Here is an 18,835-nt window from a genome sequence, read left to right as displayed (position 1 = left end):
CCGCCCCTCCGGGTCCAGGTTCCCCAGCCTTTAAGATGATGCACAGGTCGACTTCAGAGTGAGAGCTCCTTTGTTCTCATATGTATGCTTGTCGCTCAGTCACAGTTGCAAACAAAGCTCCAGCACCCAGTTCGGGCAGCTGGGCCGCCTAGCTGCCCCCCTCAGTCAGAGATCTTATGTGGAGCCCACGTGTAGGCCTAGATCTTCACGATGAGGTGCCCTTGAGGCTCTTATTTATCTTTTCTGCTAGCAGATGTCAGTGGGGACCATTTTAGGCTGTCAGAGAGGGTCAAGTGCTCCTGCAGGGATTGAGCAGACTTCCCTTTCTCCTTTGTATCTAGACTTGAACCTCAAGGCAGCTTTCTGTCCTGTGGGGGCACCTTTTCTTAGGTCACAGGTTCCCTGTCATCCTTCCCAGAGTAGTGGGTGCCAGCTTGCCTGAGATTCCCTAATTATGCTTGGCTCCTCATGGGATCTGTTTCCTGTAATAATGAAAACCTTCCAATGGATTTCTGTCTGCCTCCACTTTAAATGTTTTCAGAATCTGCCCCATACTGAATCCATTCAGCAGAAATCCCTAAATCTCAAGTAAGATAGTTGAAATTCAGAGAGGTAAGCCCTGTCTAGAACTTGCCAGTACCCAGTGTAAGAGTAGGGATATGTCTTCCAAATGAATTGGAGAGGAACATGGAGATTAAAAACCATTGGCAGAAAGATCTGCTGGTTCAGAGTTTGAGTAGGTAGAGAAGGAAGAGTAGTGGTCCAGGCCGGGTCTTGATTGTGATTAGTCTGCTCTTCGGAGAAGGCAATGGCACCCCACTCCAGTACTCTTGCCTGGAAAATCCCATGGATGGAGGAGCCTGGTAGGCTGCAGTCCATGGTGTCGCTAAGAGTCGGACACGACTGAGTAACTTCACTTTCACTTTTCACTTTCATGCATTGAAGAAGGAAATGGCAACCCACTCCAGTGTTCTTGCCTGGAGAATCCCAGGAACGAGGGAGCCTGGTGGGCTTCCGTCTATGGGGTCACACAGAGTTGGACACGACTGAGGTGACTTAGCATAGCATAGCATAGTCTGCTCTTGGTGTAATTAGCTGCAATATTGGGGGAGCATTATGTTCTCTCATGTAGTGAATTCATATGTTATAAATAAATTTAGGTACACATTATATAAGAGCTGATATTCCCTAAATTACAAACCACAAAAAACAGCTAATTACCAGAATTAATAACAGTTTCATGCAACACTTGAATGTTAAACGTATGAAAAAGCACACATTGGGATTTACTTGGAATTTCAAAGTAGTTACAGCAATAAAGCTGAAGATGAAATTATTCCACCCTTTGACTATTTCTGCAAGCATTTTGGGGGTATATTATCTCATTACATCCTATTAACCCTCTTGTGAAATAAGGTAGTAATATCCCAGTTATGTAGAGGAAGACTTTGAACTGAAGAGAAACAACTCCTCCAGGAACAAAGAACAGTTGGTTATAGAGCTAGGATTTGCAAGCTCGAGAGATTTTTTTGTATGCCAAGCCAAATCTAGTTAATTATTGGAGCTGTACTGCCCTGAGTTCATGACTACTTCATCTTCCTTTTCTTTCTCCTTTCAGTTCAGTTCAGTTGCTCAGTTGTGTTCGACTCTTTGGGACCCCATGAACCGCAGCACGCCAGGCCTCCCTGACCATCACCAACTCCCAGAGTTTACCCAAAGTCATGTCCATTGAGTCAGTGATCCAACCATCTCATCCTCTGTTGTCCCCTTCTCCTCCTGCCTTCAATCTTTCCCAACATCAGGTCTTTTCAAATGAGTCCGCTCTTCGTATCAGATGGCCAAAATGTTGGAGTTTCAGCTTCAACATCAGTCCTTCCAATGAACACCCAGGACTGATTTCCTTTAGGATGGACTGGTTGGATCTCCTTGCAGTCCAAGGGACTCTCAAAAGTCTTTTCCAACACTGCAGTCCAAAAGCATCACTTCTTCTGCACTCAGCTTTCTTTATAGTACAACTCTCACATCCCTACATGACTACTGGAAAAACCATAACCTTGACTAGATGGACCTATGTTGAGAAAGTAATGTCTCTGCTTTTTAATATGCTAAGTTGATCTAACTTTCTTTCCAAGGAGTAAGCGTCTTTTAATTTCTTGGCTGCAATCACCATCTGGAGTGATTTTGGAGCCCCCAAAACAAAGTCAGTCACTCTTTCCCCATCTATTTGCCATGAAGTGATGGACCGTGATGGGCCGATGGTCTTATGTTTTGCTGATATGTTTGATCTTTTAATACGCCAACTTTTTTCACTTCCTCTTTCTTTTCCACTTTCATGCAAGAGGCTTTTTTAGTTCTTCTTCAACTTTCTGCCATAAATAGGATTGGGTGTCCATCTGCATATCTGAGGTTATTGGATATTGTTCTTCTAAGCCATCTTGATTCCAGGCCTTTGTGCTTCATCCAGATCCCAGTGTTTCTCATAATGTACTCTGCATATAAGTTAAATAAGCAGGGTGAAAATAGACCTTTACTTTCTCCTTTACTACATGTTAAATAAAAGTTTATAGAACTTAGAAACTTGAAATGTATGTGACAATTGAAGTTTTGATATTATCTTTGACATTGTCTGAAATAATCTAAGAATTTGTAGTTGTTTTTCATATCTTACAGTCAATAATATGGCTTGGATAGTCTAAATTAAAAGTCATTGAAATAGATAATTTTTCTTATTTCACAAAGCGAAACTTCCATTCTTTCTTGTCTCTTTTTCCATGTATCCCAAGTTCCGCTCTGAATGTTTGCGTTCTAAATTTTTGACTTCTGTGGTTCCTCTGCCTTTTCTAAAACCTCAGCTCTGAATCATAATGGACCTTAGTCTCCACTGGCTTCTATTGTAATTTGCTCGCTAACCTTCGCGTTCTCTGGCCTGGAATGACATCTTGTCAGGCATCGGACTTCTACTAGCCCTTCTGTGTGCAGATGAGTGGCAATTGTGGCAGTAGTGGGGTGTACGGCATTCTTTGGCGCATTTTGCAAATAAAAATCATTTTGTCACTAACTATGGAAAAATAGAAAACATGACATTATAAACTTCCAGATTCCCTAGTGGGCCTCATGCACACGCATCTTTTTATTGTCTTGTTTGGAGTTGATCTGCGAGAGGAAATTGCCCTGGCATAGAAATTTTATAAAAGAATGTTGGCCTAAGTTGCCGCTCCTTACTTTTCATCTAGGTAGGACTGGGATTCAATTAGATGAATAGAAAAATCTATCTGGAATTCTTTTCCATTAATTCTTCCACTTAGCTTCTTGTGTAATTGTATTTCCGTGTGCTATTTCCTCTCTCTTTATTACAGTCTTGTCATCATGTGGATCAATACTTCCCAGGATAAGCTGAGAGCGACGTTAAGGGCCAGTATAATGGAGTTATAACAAAAAAAAAAAAAAAAGAAAAGCCAGGAAGACATTACTAAGAAAAATTTATATACTTAATGGCCGACGATAAAAAAGGTTTTCTCCATTCTCTTGTTGATTATCTGTGGTCAAGACAGATACTTGTTTCTCTGTCAAAAAGATGTTCGTGCTATGGGTCCTCTTTTCTTTTTGTTGTATCTCTTGTGCCTATTCTCTTAATTTATTTTCTGTTTGCTTTCTGTTATTGTGTTTTTTTTTTCTTCATCTTAACCTATTTTTTCTGTTCTTTTATTTATTCTTTGGTGCTCTCTTTTGTTTTTAATCTTTTGCATGAAGTTTGTGTTCTTTCTCTTGGTATCTTTCTATTTTTCTTGGAATGGATTTCTATTTCATTCCCTATTTTCTTGTTGTCCTCCTTCCATGTCTGTGCGATCTATGTAGTATGGAATGTGAGAAGCTTGAAGACTAAAAGGGTCATATAATATCAAATGGGGCTTTAATTAGCCTGGAATTAAAGACTTGAGAACATTCATGCACATTCCGAGAGATATTCATCTTTACGGCTAGCTTCATACGGGTCCGGAGTGCGAATTTGCTCTCTTTTGGTTGTCTCTTCTTTTTCACGGGAGGCCTATTTGTGTAAGGTGCCTCCTCGTAGATGGAAGAAGACTCTTAAGAGCTAGCCCGCCTATTGTGTGAGGGATTTTATGCCTGGGCCAATTAGTCGTAAAAGTTATCCAAAAATGGGCAGATGGTCTTCCATCCCTAGATAGGAAACCCATGTCTCTATACAATGTTGTCCATCGAAACCTATTCCATTGTTGAGGTTATCATCGGGGGCGAGGACTGATGCCACTGTAAAGTGGAAAACTCCCCAATATACCAATCAGGTGTCTGCAGACGCCCTCTAAATCTATTTCTGGTGTGAAGCATACGCACTACTATCCACTGGAAATGATAGTCACAATGAAGGTGTGAATTTGATTTAGGGTGTCATCTTACCTGAAAGGAGGAGGGAGGTGGGTGAGAGGGAGGGAGGGGAGGCGGCCAGAGATAGATGGTTGGAAGGCATCATGATTTGATGAACATGAGTTGAGCAGCTAGGGATTGGTGAAGGACAGGGAGGCGCTGGCATGTTACAGCGCCTGGGGTTCAAAGAGTCGGACGTGACTGGAGCGATCTGACCTGAATGAACTGAGGCTACCACCTGAATTGCCAAGCCGCTCTAAGGCAGTTCAGGTGTGGTAAGCAGGCCTAGGTTTCAACCAGACCGCTTAACTGTTCTCTGCAAACAGCGCACAGAAAACCGTTGGTGGTATGTAAGAGAGGGGTGCTCGGTGTCACACAGCGTCTTTTCTGAGTCACCCGTGCTGTTTGAGAATCTCCTCGGTCTTTAATCCTGGACATTATTGATGTCCTTAGATCTTACACCTGCAAGGCTCCACTGTACAGAGGCGGAGCAAGGAGACTGGCAAGAGCATGTGTCCAGTCCAGGGGACAGGTTGAGTGGGGCCTGAACTTGGAGAGGAGAGATCTGTTCCCCGAGGGCGCTGGCCTAGATCTTGAGCCCCCTCAAGCTCAAGTCAAAGACAGGAACGCGACATGGCTGGGCGGCGGGGCAGAAGCGGCAGAGCCCTCACCGTGTTTGGCGTGCAAGGCTTCCCACTACCTGCCCTCGGTATCCAGTGGTTGAGAGCCACTGGCCAGCGGCGCGCTGCTGCCACACCGACTGCCTGGAAGCCACTGCTGTCTTGGGCCTTCAGCCAGTTGGTCTGGAAGGTGGCTCATACTCTAGGAGATCTTCTGCTGCTGTCCATGGTGTTAAATTGACTGTTCTCTGCATGACCTAATTTACCGGCCCAGGATGAAAGAATTTTGGGCCATTACTTTACTAGCGTGTGAGATGAGTGCAATTGTGCAGTATTTGAGGCTATTCTTTGTGCATTGCCTTTCTTTTGGGAATTGGAATAAACTGAACCTTTTCCAGTCCTGTTGCCACTGCTGGAGTTTTCCAAATTTGCTGGCATATTGAGTGTAGCACTTTCACAACATCATCTTCAGGATTTGAAAGAGCTCAACTGGAATTTCCATCACCTCCACTAGCTTTGTTCGTAGTGATGCTTTCTAAGGCCCCACTTGACTTCACATTCCAGGATGTCTGGCTCTAGGTGAGTGGTCACACCATCGGATTATCTTTGGTCATGAACAATTTTTTGTAGACTTCTTCTGTGATTCTGCCACATCTTCTTAATATCTTCTGGCTTACTGTTCAGTCCATACCATTCTGTCCTTTATGGAGCCCATCTTGGCATGAAATGTTCTCTTGGTATCTCTAATTTTGAAGAGATCTCTAGTCTTTCCCCATTCTGGTTGTTCCTCTATTTCTTTGCATTGATGCTGAGGAAGGCTTTTAATCGTCTTCCTTGCTATTCTTTTGGAATTTCTGGCACTTCAGATGCTTATATCTTTCCGTTTCTCCTTTGCTTTTCACTTTCTCTTCTTTTCAGCAGCTATTTGTAAGGCCTTCCCTCAGGACAGCCATTTTTGCTTTTTTTGCATTTTCTTCTCATGGGGAATGGTCTTGATCCCTCTCTCCTGACAATGTCACGTACCTCGGTCCAAGAGTTCAATCAGCACTCTATCTATCAGATTAGGCCCTTAAATCCTGAAAGTATATACTACGAACTCTAACTTTCGGCCTTGGTGACTCATGTAAGGGTTTGATATGGTCCATACTGAATGGTCATAGTGGTTTTTCATTTCTTCAGGATTTCAAGGTGCTGTTTGATGTTATACCTAGTCATTGCATCTCATGCAAAGTTGTCTGAAGAGACTTCTAGCTGGATGGTTGGCAGGAAGGCCTACTTGAATGGCTGGATGCTTTATCACGTCTTGAGATTGTGAGTCATATAGCCGAATGTTCGATTGAAGTGCGGAGCTAGCTGCTGTTGACTTCATGGCTGCAAATCGACACTGGCTGCTTGAACATAACTAGAGTGATGCTTCATCGCCAAGCTCAATTGATCGAACTCCAAAAGTCCTGATTGGATATACCTGTTGTTGATAATCATGTGAGGGTCATGTCTCTTTTTGTAGAGTGCTATGTACTTTAGATGAGATCTGGTATATGGAGAATAGCTCAGTGAAGGTATTCTTTCATAAGATTGACCAACTTAAGCTTTAGCGTTCATCTGATTGGGGCATAAGACTGAGCATTAGGTTGCGATTGTGGTTGAATCTGTATGGGTTGGGAGCACTATGGAAGTAAACGTGGAGATCACTCACGGGGAACCAGGTTCTGCCTGGAGACAGTGAGCACGACTGACTGGGACTGCAGAGCTGCTGTGCTGATAAGTACTGCATTTGGATCTGTTACAACCGCAATGTGCTCTACCTCCACCCTTGTACCCGATTTCGCGCTATAGTGAATCGGTTGTTTATTAGCATGCCATTACGGATGTTACACTTTATATTGCAGTTTCATTAGAGGATTTGTTAAATCATCGCATCCAGTCCATAATAGTTCGTGGATCAATAATATTACTTCAATATGTATCTTCTTTAGGTATAGACCCTACCTGTTCGCATTGGCATTGCTCTATGGGGCTATATGGAGAAGGTGGCACCCTCAGTGTCTGCCATGACCAGGCGCTGTGATTAGGGCGCACAAGTTGGTACGTGATGTTGAGCGCGCGTGCTAATTTTCATTGTATACTTACTATCTATATTCCGTGAATACTAGGTTGTTTCGCTAATGTTGGCTGTTATAATGCTCCAGAGAATAGGTAGCAGGTATGCATATGGCTGAGTCTTAGCTGTGCACCTGAAACTATCACAACATTGCCTAATGAGGCTATTCTACAATATAAAACAGTTAAAAAAACGAAAATCCGATTACAAAGGGAATAAAAAAAAATAGGCTGCTTGCAGAGGTAGATATTTCTTCCACGAAGTGTGCATGGATGCAGGTAACACCCTTCCCTATCATGCTCAGTTTGAAAACCTCCTGGGCAAAATCGTCCTAAATATTTGTTTTCAATGCTGGAAGAACGAGCTGAGTAAAGAAACAATGTAACGAGATTGTGAATTTTTTTTCTTCTTGTAATGAGAAATGGTAAAATATAGCTAAAAAATAATATGTCTCTAGCTCTAGGTCAGTAATTACATCATTGTGATTTGGTTCCTAAAATATTTTTTGTACAGTGCTTCGTGTATTTTCTCCGTTCCAAGCCGATCATTGGCTTTTTAAATATCTTCTGAATTCTGTTAGGTGGTATACCATTTCTGTCCTTTGAATTCGAGCCATCTTTGCATAACAATGTTCTTGGTAATCTATTTTCTTGAAGAAGATTCTAGTCTCTTCCATCTGTTGTTTGCTCTAATTTTTTGCATTGACGCTGAGAAGGTTTCTATCTCAATTCTTGCTATTTCTTTGGAACTCCCTGCATTCAGATGCTTATATCTTTAACTTTTTCTCTTTGCTTTTCGCTTCTCTTCTTTTCACAGCTATTTGTAGGTCTGGACATCAGACCAGACCATTGCTTTTTTGCACTTTCTATCTTGCATGGGGATGGTCCTTGATCGCATGTCTCCTGTAAACAGTGTCAGCGAACCTCATTCCATAGTTCATCAGGCACTCTATCTATCAGATCTAGGCCCTTAAATCTATTTCTCACTTCCACTGTATAATCATAAGGGATTTGATTTAGGTCATACCTGAATGGTCTAGTGGTTTTCCCTACTTTATTCAATTTAAGTCTGAATTTGGTAATAAGGATTTCATGATCTGAGCCACAGTCAGCTCCTGGTCTTGTTTTTGTTGACTATATGGAGCTTCTCCATCTTTGGCTGCAAAGAAATAATCAATCTGATTTCGGTGTTGGACCATCTGGTGATGTCCATGTGTAGAGTCTTCTCTTATGTTGTTGGAAGAGGGTGTTTGCTATGACCAGTGTATTTTCTTGGCAAAACTCTATTAGTCTTTGCCCTGCTTCATTCCGTATTCGAAGGCCAAATTTGCCTGTTACTCCAGGTGTTTCTTGACTTCCTACTTTTGCATTCCAGCCCCCTATAATGAAAAGGACATCTTTTTTGGGTGTCAGTTCTAAAAGGTCTTGTAGGTCTTCATAGAACCGTTCAGCTTCAGCTTCTTCAGCATTTCTGGTTGGGGCATAGACTTGGATTACTGTGATATTGAATTATTTGCCTTGGAAATGAACAGAGATCATTCTGTCATTTTTGAGATTGCATCCAAGTACTGCATTACGGACTCTTTTGTTGACCATGATGGCTACTCCCATTTCTTCTGAGGGATTCCTGTCTGCAATAGTAGATATAATGGTCATCTGAGTTAAATTCACCCATTCCAGTCCATTTTAGTTTGCTGATTCCTAGAATGTAGCTGAATTCCTAGAATTCACGCTTGCCATCTCTTGTTTAACCACTTCCAATTTGCCTTGATTCATGGAACTGACATTCCAGGTTCCTATGCAATATTGCTCTTTGTAGCATTGGACCTTGCTTCTATCACCAGTCACATCCACAGCTGGATATTGTTTTTGCTTTGGCTCCATCCCTTCATTCTTTCTGGAGTTATTTCTCCACTGATCTCCAGTAGCATATTGGGCACCTACTGACCTGGGGAGTTCCTCTTTCAGTATCCTATCATTTTGCCTTTTCATACTGTTCATGGAGTTCTCAAGGCAAGAATACTGAAGTGGTTTGCCATTCCCTTCTCCAGTGGACCACATTCTGTCAGATCTCTCCACCATGACCCGCCCGTCTTGGGTTGCCCCATGGGCATGGCTTAGTTTCATTGAATTAGACAAGGCTGTGGTCCTAGTGTGATTAGATTGACTAGTTTCCTGTGAGTATGATTTCAGTGTGTCTGCCCTCTGATGCCCTTTTGCAACACCCACTGTCTTACTTGGGTTTCTCTTACCTTGGCATGGGGTATCTCTTCACAGCTGTTCCAGCAAAGTGCAGCCGCTGCTCCTTACCTTGGAGAGGGGTGTCTCCTCACCGCTGCCCTTCCTGACCTTCAACGTGGGATAGCTCCTCTAGGCCCTCCTGCACATGCAGCCACCACTCCTTGGACGTGGGGTTGGTCCTCCTGGCCGCCACCCCTGGCCTTGGGTGTGGGGTTGCTTCTCCCGGCAGCTGCCCGTGGCCTCAGGTGTGGGGTAGCTCCTCCTGGCTGCCACCTCTGGCCTCGGGTGTGGGGCGTAGGGTAGCTCCTCTGGGCTGCTGCCCCTGACTCGGGCGTGGAGGCATGGGGTAGCTCCTCTCAGCCGCCACCCCTGACCTCGGACGCGGGGTAGCTCCTCTTGGCTGCCGCCCCTGACCTCGGATTTAGGTAGCTCTTCTCAGCGGTTCCTGCGCCGTCACAGCCTGGCACTCTTGGCCGCTGCCCCTGACCTCGGATGTGGGGTAACTCCTCTTGGCTGCCGCCCTTTGGGCATGGGGTCCTCCCGGCTTCTGCCCCTGACCTCGGATGTGGGGTAGCTCCTTCTCGGCCATGCTTAAGTGCGCCAGTCGCAGCCCTCCGCGCTTAAGTGCGCCGGTCGCAGCTGCCCACGACCCAGATAATCACGATGATGTGATCATTGACCTAGAGTCAGACATCCTGGAATATGAAGTCAAGTGGGCTTTAGAAAGCATCACTACGAACAAAGCTAGTGGAGGTGATAGAATTCCAGTTGAGCTCTTTCAGATCCTGAAAGATGATGCTGTGAAAGTGCTGCACTCAATATGCCAGCAAATTTGGAAAACTCAGCAGTGGCCACAGGACTGGAAAAGGTCAGTTTTCATTCCAATCCCAAAGAAAGGCAATGCCAAAAAATGCTCAAACTACCGCACAATTGCACTCATCTCACACGCTAGTCAAGTAATGCTCAAAATTCTCCAAACCAGGCTTCAGCAATATGTGAACCGTGAACTTCCTGATGTTCAAGCTGGTTTTAGAAAAGGCAGAGGAACCAGAGATCAAATTGCCAACATCCGCTGGATCATGGAAAAAGCAAGAGAGGTCCAGAAAAACATCTATTTCTGCTTTATTGACTATGCCAAAGCCTTTAACTGTGTGGATCACAATAAACTGTGGAAAATTCTGAAAGAGATGGGAATACCAGACCATCTGACCTCTATCTTGAGAAATCTATATGCAGGTCAGGAAGCAACAGTTAGAACTGGACTTGGAACAACAGACTGGTTCCAAATAGGAAAAGGAGTACGTCAAGGCTGTATATTGTCACCCTGCTTATTTACCTCATATGCAGAGTACATCATGAGAAACGCTGGGCTGGAAGAAGCACAAGCTAGAATCAAGATTGCTAGGAGAAATATCAATAACCTCAGATATGCAGATGACACCACCCTTATGGCAGAAAGCGAAGAGGAACTCAAAAGCCTCTTGATGAAAGTGAAAGAGGAGAGTGAAAAAGTTGGCTTAAAGTTCAACATTCAGAAAACGAAGATCATGGCATCTGGTCCCATCACTTCATGGGAAATAGATGCAGAAACAGTGGAAACAGTGTCAGACTTTATTTTTCTGAGCTCCAAAATCACTGCAGATGGTGACTGCAGCCATGAAATTAAAAGACACTTACTCCTTGGAAGGAAAGTTATGACCAACCTAGATAGCATATTCAAAAGCAGAGACATTACTTTGCCAATAAAGGTCCATATAGTCAAGGCTATGGTTTTTCCAGTGTTCATGTATGGATGTGACAGTTGGACTGTGAAGAAAGCTGAGCGCTGAAGAATTGATGCTTTTGAACTGTGGTGTTGGAGAAGACTCTTGAGAGTCCCTTGGACTGCAAGGAGATCCAACCAGTCCATTCTGAAACAGATCAGCCCTGGGATTTCTTTGGAAGGAATGATGCTAAAGCTGAAACTCCAGTACTTTGGCCACCTCATGCGAAGAGTTGACTCATTGGAAAAGACTCTGATGCTGGGAGGGATTGGGGGCAGGAGGAGAAGGGGACGACAGAGGATGAGATGGCTGGATGGCATCACTGACTCGATGGATGTGAGTCTGAGTGAACTCTGGGAATTGGTGATGTACAGGGAGGCCTGGCATGCTGGGATTCATGGGGTCGCAAAGAGTCAGACACGACTGAGTGACTGAACTGAACTGAAAGCATAAGACTTGAAGAATACAACTCTCTTTATTAATCTAACTTTTAATTAGACTAATCTTCCTCCTTTGGTTTCAAATTGTCCTGATCCTCTTCTGAAGATGTTAACTCTCTACGCCCTTCATGTGTGGACAATTTTAACTTTTAAAAGCAGCTGGACGAAATAAATATGGATCTGTCGAGGACAGGTTATATACATAATAAATATGTCATGTCAAGCTTTCCTACCATTTACCAACTTGTTAATTGTTCTTTTAAAAAAATGGCACAATTGGCACCAGAACACTGAAAAAACAAGGAGATGACATTGCTGAGTCTGGAACTTCAGGCTTCTCATCCTTTATAACTCCTCTGAAGGTTATTAACAAGATTATAATTTTAATCGCCGGCCATGCTTTGCCACTCTGCATCTTTACTGTAGGTTTATGGATGTTCATAATTTCCTTGCTTAACAACTATCATAGGAAGCAAATTCTGTTCACCTCAAATATCCTGTTCACTCCCGATCAGTCAGGGCCCAGGCCAGGTCCCAGCCCCTTCCAGACCTGTCCTTCTCTCCCGACCACACTAGCTCACATTTATGCAACTTCCCCTAAATTCCTGCAACTCTCTCTTTGGTATCACTGAAAATTCAAAAGTTAGCACTCGACATTGTCATTTATATATACATATTAAAAATAAACATATATAAAATACAGTAGGTAAGTGATACGTAAAATATATATAACGTAAATAGAGTCCCATGCAATAAAGAATTCCATTGAATTGATTCCAGATGACTTGGTGTATTTTTTCTTGTCCTCTACTTGTATGATATTCATCTGAAATTCAATTAGTATTATTAGAACTACAAGAAATAGACGAATAGGATCTTATCTCCTGGATTTCCCTGTCAGTACTTTAATCCATGTTCCCTGGTCTCTTGTTCCCTTGAGCTCTCCTTTCTCTTTTGTCTCCAAATTTTTATTCTTTTATAGGTTTGTCTACAATATTTTCACTTTAACTTTTTTTCTGAACTATGTTTCATTACTTCCATTCCTTACTTGTATAATGTTTCTCAGAAGCACAAGTACACACCCACAAGTGCCCACATCAGCTCTGTGTTTAGGTGCTGTTTGACTGGGCTGTCTCTGTGTTTGACTCACAGTTTCATATTCCACAATGTTACCCCATGCCAGGAGAGGCAACTATTTTCCTGTCTGCTTCTCATTTTGACCCACATCACACAAAAATGTAGCAAAAGGAAGGGTCGCAGGCAGACCATCTGAATGCTTTAAGATGCTGGCCTTTCCTAGAACCACCTAGAACCACTTTGAACAAATTTGCTGTCAAAATAACTATACTGCCCAAAGCAATCTGCAGATTGAATGCCTCACCTTTCCAATGATGTTTTTCACATAACTAGAACAAAAAATTTTACAGTGTGAATGGGAAAAAAAGACCCCAAATAGCCAAGCAATCTTGAGAAAGAAAAGCAAGAGCTGACAGAATCAGGTTCCCTGACTTCAGACTACCAGTCAGTTCAGTTCAGTCACTCAGTCATGTCCGACTCTTTGCAACCCCATGAATCACAGCACGCCAGGCCTCCCTGGCCATCACCAACTCCCAGAGTTTACCCAAACTCATGTCCATCGAGTCAGTGATGCCATACAGCCATCTCATCCTCTGTCGACCCCACACGGCATGGCTTAGTTTCATTGAGTTAGACAAGGCTGTGTTAGTTACAAGCTAAAGTAATCAAGACACTGGTTCTGGCACAGAAACAGAAATGTATTGAATAGAGCAATGGAACAAGATACAAAGTCCAGAGAGAAACCAATGCACCTACGGTCAAGTGATCTAGGACAAAGGAGGCAAGACTATACAATGGAGAAAAGACAGCCTCTTGAATAAGTAGTGCTGATAAAAATGGACAGCTACAAGCATAAGAATGAAATTACCATACTCCCTAACATACACAAAAATAATCTCAAAAGAAATTAAAGACCTTAGAAAAGGCGGAGGAACCAGAGATCAAATTGCCAACATCCGCTGGATCATCGAAAAAGCAAGAGAGTTCCAGGAAAACATCTATTTCTGCTTTATTGACTATGCCAAAGCCTCTGACTGTGTGGATCACAATAAACTGTGGAAAATTCTGAAAGAGATGGGAATACCAGACCACCTGACCTGCCTCTTGAGAAACCTATATGCAGGTCAGGAAACAACAGTTAGAACTGGACATGGAACAACAGACTGGTTCCAAATAGGAAATGAGTACGTCAAGGCTGTATATTGTCACCCTGCTTATTTAACTTATATGCAGAGTACATCATGAGAAACGCTGGCCTGGAAGAAGCACAAGCTGGAATCAAGATTGCCAAGAGAAATATCAATAACTTCAATATGCAGATGATACCACCCTTATGGCAGAAAGTGAAGAAGAACTAAAAAGCCTCTTGATGAAAGTGAAAGAGGAGAGTGAAAAAGTTGGCTTAAAGCTCAACATTCAGAAAACAAAGATCATGGCATCTGGTCCCATCACTTCATGGCAAATAGATGGGGAAACAGTGCCAGACTTTATTTTTCTGAGCTCCAAAATCACTGCAGATGGTGACTGCAGCCATGAAATTAAAAGATGCTTACTTCCTGGAAGAAAAGTTATGACCAACCTAGATAGCATATTCAAAAGCAGAGACATTACTTTGCCAACAAAGGTCCATATAGTCAAGGCTATGGTTTTTCCAGTGGTCATGTATGGATGTGAGAATTGGACTGTGAAGAAAGCTGAGTGCCGAAGAATTGATGCTTTTGAACTGTGGTGTTGGAGAAGACTCTTGAGAGTCCCTTGGACTGCAAGGAGATCCAACCAGTCCATTCTGAAACAGATCAGCCCTGGGATTTCTTTGGAAGGAATGATGCTAAAGCTGAAACTCCAGTACTTTGGCCACCTCATGCGAAGAGTTGACTCATTGGAAAAGACTCTGATGCTGAGACGGATTGGGGGAAGGAGGAGAAGGGGACGACTGAGGATGAGATGGCTGGATGGCATCATGGACTCGATGGACATGAGTTTGAGTGAACTCCGGGAGTTGGTGATGTACAGGGAGGCCTGGCGTGCTGGGATTCATGGGGTCGCAAAGAGTCAGACACGACTGAGCAACTGAACAGAACTGAACTGAGCTGAAATATAAGAACAGACCCCACAAAACTCTTAGAGGAGAAAATAGGCAGAGTACTCTCTGACATAAATCACAGCAGTATGTTTTTTCACTCACCTCTTAGAATAATGAAAATAAAAACAAAAATAAGCCAATGGGATCCAATTAAACTTTGCTTCTGCACATCACAGGTAATCATAAACAAGACAAAAGAAAACCCACAGAATGGGGGGACAATATTCTGAAATGATGCAAATGACAAAGGATTAATCTCCAAAATATTCAAACAGCTCAAGGAGCTAAATATCAAAATACAAACAACCCAATCAATAAATGAATGTAAGATCTAAGTGGACTTTTCTCTATAGAATACTGACAGATGATCAAAAAGCACATGAAAGGATGCTCATAAAGGATGCTCCACATCACTAATAATTAGAGAAATGCAGAAATACTACGATGAGGTATCATTTCACACCAATCAGAATAGCCACCATCAAAAAACCTACAAATAATAAATGCTGGAGAGAGTGTGGAGAAAAGGGAACCCTCCTACACAGCTTATGGAATGTAACTAGGGTACACCCACTGTGGAGAACTCTATGGAAATTTCTTTAAAAACTAAATATAGACTTGCCATCATATGATTCAGCAATCCCACTCCTGGGCATATATCCAGAGAAAACCAGACTTCAAAAAGATGCAAGCACCTCAATGTTCCAAATTGGGAAAGGAGTCCATCAAGGCTGTATATTGTCACCCTACTTATTGAACTTACATGCAGAGTACGTCATGCAAAATGCCAGACTGGAGGAAGCACAAGTTGGAATCAGGATTGCAGTGAGAAAACCTCAGATACGCAGATGACACCACCCTTATGGCAGAAGTGAAGAACTAACGAGCCTCTTGATGAAAGTGAAAGAGGAGAGTGAAAAAGTTGACTTAAAGTTCAACATTCAAAAAACTAAGAATGGCCCAGTGACAACCAGTAACAACCAACAAGAAAGGAGAAGCCACATTTTGTTTGTTTTTGCATCTCTCACATCCAGCACAGAGACTAGACTCTGAAATTGGTTGGTTTTGGTTATGCGACTTTTGAAGGACATGATACGCATTGAATATCTGAGATGGGGGAATATGACACACAGATTATTTCAAGAAATAAATTTTTTTCAATATGTAAATTATGTTTTTTTTTAAATTTTAAAATTGAACTATAGTTGGTTTAAAATATTGTGTTAGTGTCAGTTCTCCAGCATAGTGATTCAGTATTTTTGCAGATTTTACTCCAATACAGTTTATTACAAGATATGGCTATAATTCCCTGTACTATACAGTATAGCCTCATTGCTTATCATTTTATACCTAGTAGTTTGAATCTGTTAATGCCATACTCCTAATTTGTCCCTCCCCCTTTAGAAGAGAGATTTTTGTAGACTTCTCAGCCTAGGTGAGTTACAAAAGAAAAGCTCCTAACTAGGAATCTTCCCTCCGCCTCTTGAATCTATTAAAAATAAAGGGGGACACACTAAAAAGAAGAACTAATGAGAATGGAGTTGGACCCTGTGGGGACCTCCCCATATACCCTCCCACTAGTTTGTAGAAAAGCTTTAGCCTCCAAGGCTTTGCCAGAGTCCCAAGGAGCAAACGTAATTAGAGAAGTGAGAAGATGCTGAGACAAATGAAAACAGTTGAGCAAGACAAAATAACAATAGTTAAACCTTCAAACAAACTCAAGGACCTTTAACTCTTCCTCAAGAGCTGCAGAGAACTTTCGGAGCCATATCCATGAGTTCTTCTGCAGATACTGACACCGGCCCCAGGTGGAAGAAGTTAACTGCATGCTGTCTACACCTATGCTTACCCCAGACCAGTTGAAACTTGGTCATGGCTGATGATACTGATTCCTGAAACCACCCAGTTAGCTACCACCAACCAATCCAGAAAGAGGTACACCAGCCATCAGCACCTCACATCCAGACCCCAAACGTTGCATTTCAGAACCCTTCCCTGAATTTGGGGGAGAATAGATACATGTATATATATGGTGGAGTCACTGTCTGTGCCCCTGAAACTATCACCCTTTTCTTCATCGGCTCTGCTCCAATATAAAATAAGTTTTTTGAAAAAATGGGTTTTGTCCTTAGCAAACCTAAGTCACATATTTTTCTTCATTCTACTTTACCAAGAAGTGCATTTATTTTTTTGAAAATATTCTAACTATCGGGAAAGGTTTAATATTTTGTTAATTCTCTCATAAACCAGCCTACCCTCCTTGGAAAGAAAACATTAACGGTTTAATATAAAACGTGGGGACATATATTTCTACACTGCTATCTGTATACCTACTCCTGTGTGTGAGTTTATGTGTGTCTATATCTAGCTATTTCTCCCTACCGGAAATACGCTGTGCAACATTTTGAAGCTTGCTTTGCTTTAACAATAAACTCCTGACGTTAAAAACAACATCAACAGCAACAATAAAACCCTTCCCTGGAAGCCATCAGAGAGTTTGTGTCTTTGGAGAAGGAGCCCTCTGTTCTTGCCTGGCCTCGCAATGGGCACCTTGGAATAAACACCACAATTTCCTTCATCACATCTGGTGTCAGCAGATTGGTTTGACTGTGCATTGGGCAAATGGATTCAGGTTTGGTTGGGTAACAAAATCTATCCAACTCCTGCAGGAGGACAGGAGGCAATGTATAGGTTGTGTTCTAGGTTCTCCATAAAACCTAGCCAGGAACTGGAGAAATACTAGATGATTTCAATATTCTCCTTAAAATTGATAGTTAAAACAACTGTCTAGTGTGAGGGTTCATATATGTGTCGATTTGGTTCGCTTATGATCCCAGCTGTTTGGTCAGTTTAGATGTTTTTGTGAAGATATATTTCAGATATGATTAGTATTTAAATCTGTAACTGAAAGGGAAAGAAGTACAATTCAAGAAAGAGTGATTCAGGTTAAACTGAAAGTCTTCTGAGAAAGAGAGGCGAGGGCTTATGAAGACAAAAAGCCACAGGTTGTCAAAAACTGCCTGATGAGAACTGTGACTGACCCTCATGCGAGTCAGGAAATATTTGGCCTCACAGAAGCACAAGGTATACAGGGCAGGCATGGTCCAAGAAGTAGCTTGAATTTCTGGCAGATGTTCTGGAGGACTTCCAAAATGGAAAAGAAATGATCTGAAGCTCAGGTTGCCTCTAGGCTGAAACGTGCATATGCCACACTCCTTAATGGCCTCCCAGCTCTGTTTCAGAGAGCTCTTTAGGGAGCATTGTTGTCATTCAGTCACTAAGTCACGTCCACCTCTTTGTAACCCCATGGACTGTAGCACACCAGGCTTTCCTGTCCATCACTATCTCATGGAGTTTGCTCAAATTAGGGAGAATTACTGACTCCATGATTTTTATTCAACGAATGGCACTATGAAATCTGTCTCTGACTTCTGCTGAAGTGAACAACCGTAATAGGGAAGAACCTTTTGTATTCTGTTACAAGTGCAGCACTAACAGGGTGTTGTCCGTAAGCTTAAATTATACATAGTGGCTCAGCACTGGGAGCCCTGCTTCCCACATAATGAGCATTAAGATAAAATACCTGTATTTAGCTCCAAGGAAACATCCTGACCAAGCCCAGCTGTCAATGACTGCAGGAAGGGAATTAACACAACCCCTTCAGAGGCTGATGGGAACCAGGAAGGGTTTGGCTTTACTCTTTCTCCTTTTAGTGTAAAACAAGCCTGAATTTTAACTCAGCCAAGATGGATCTTGGGGACATGAGTCCGCCATTTTACCTTGATCTACCAGCTTTCCAAACAAAGTTGCTGTTGCTTGCCCCAACAACTCATCTCCTGATTTATCAGCCTATCCTCCAGGAAGCGATGCGGCTGGGTAACACAGTGACCCTACCTATGTCTAAGGCCTTCAGGTGAGCATCAGCTCACTGGCTGGTGCTGCTGTATGGATCACAGTTTGCCAGAGATCTCTTCCTTGCAGACGAGGCAAAGCCTATGCCAGTTGTAAATTAGCATAGCTCCCTGTACTCAGGTGTGTGCTGTTGAGGAGAGCAAAAACTTTACCCTTCTAGATTCATCTGGTGGATTGAGAATCAACATAACATGAGACAGATTAACAGGAAGAAAA

At 42.6% G+C, this 18,835-nt stretch overlaps 1 protein-coding gene across 1 annotated transcript in view; it reads left to right on the top strand.

Moving 5' to 3' along the window:
* LOC132346864 (uncharacterized) overlaps positions 1–18,835 on the top strand; it is a 186,561-nt gene that overhangs the window by 104,809 nt on the left and 62,917 nt on the right. The gene's annotated exons all lie outside the window — the stretch shown is intronic.

The sequence above is a fragment of the Bos taurus genome, chromosome 13 (genome assembly GCF_002263795.3).
Source record: "Bos taurus isolate L1 Dominette 01449 registration number 42190680 breed Hereford chromosome 13, ARS-UCD2.0, whole genome shotgun sequence".
Taxonomy (NCBI): domain Eukaryota; kingdom Metazoa; phylum Chordata; class Mammalia; order Artiodactyla; family Bovidae; genus Bos; species Bos taurus.
This window is presented reverse-complemented; position numbering and strand designations above follow the sequence as displayed.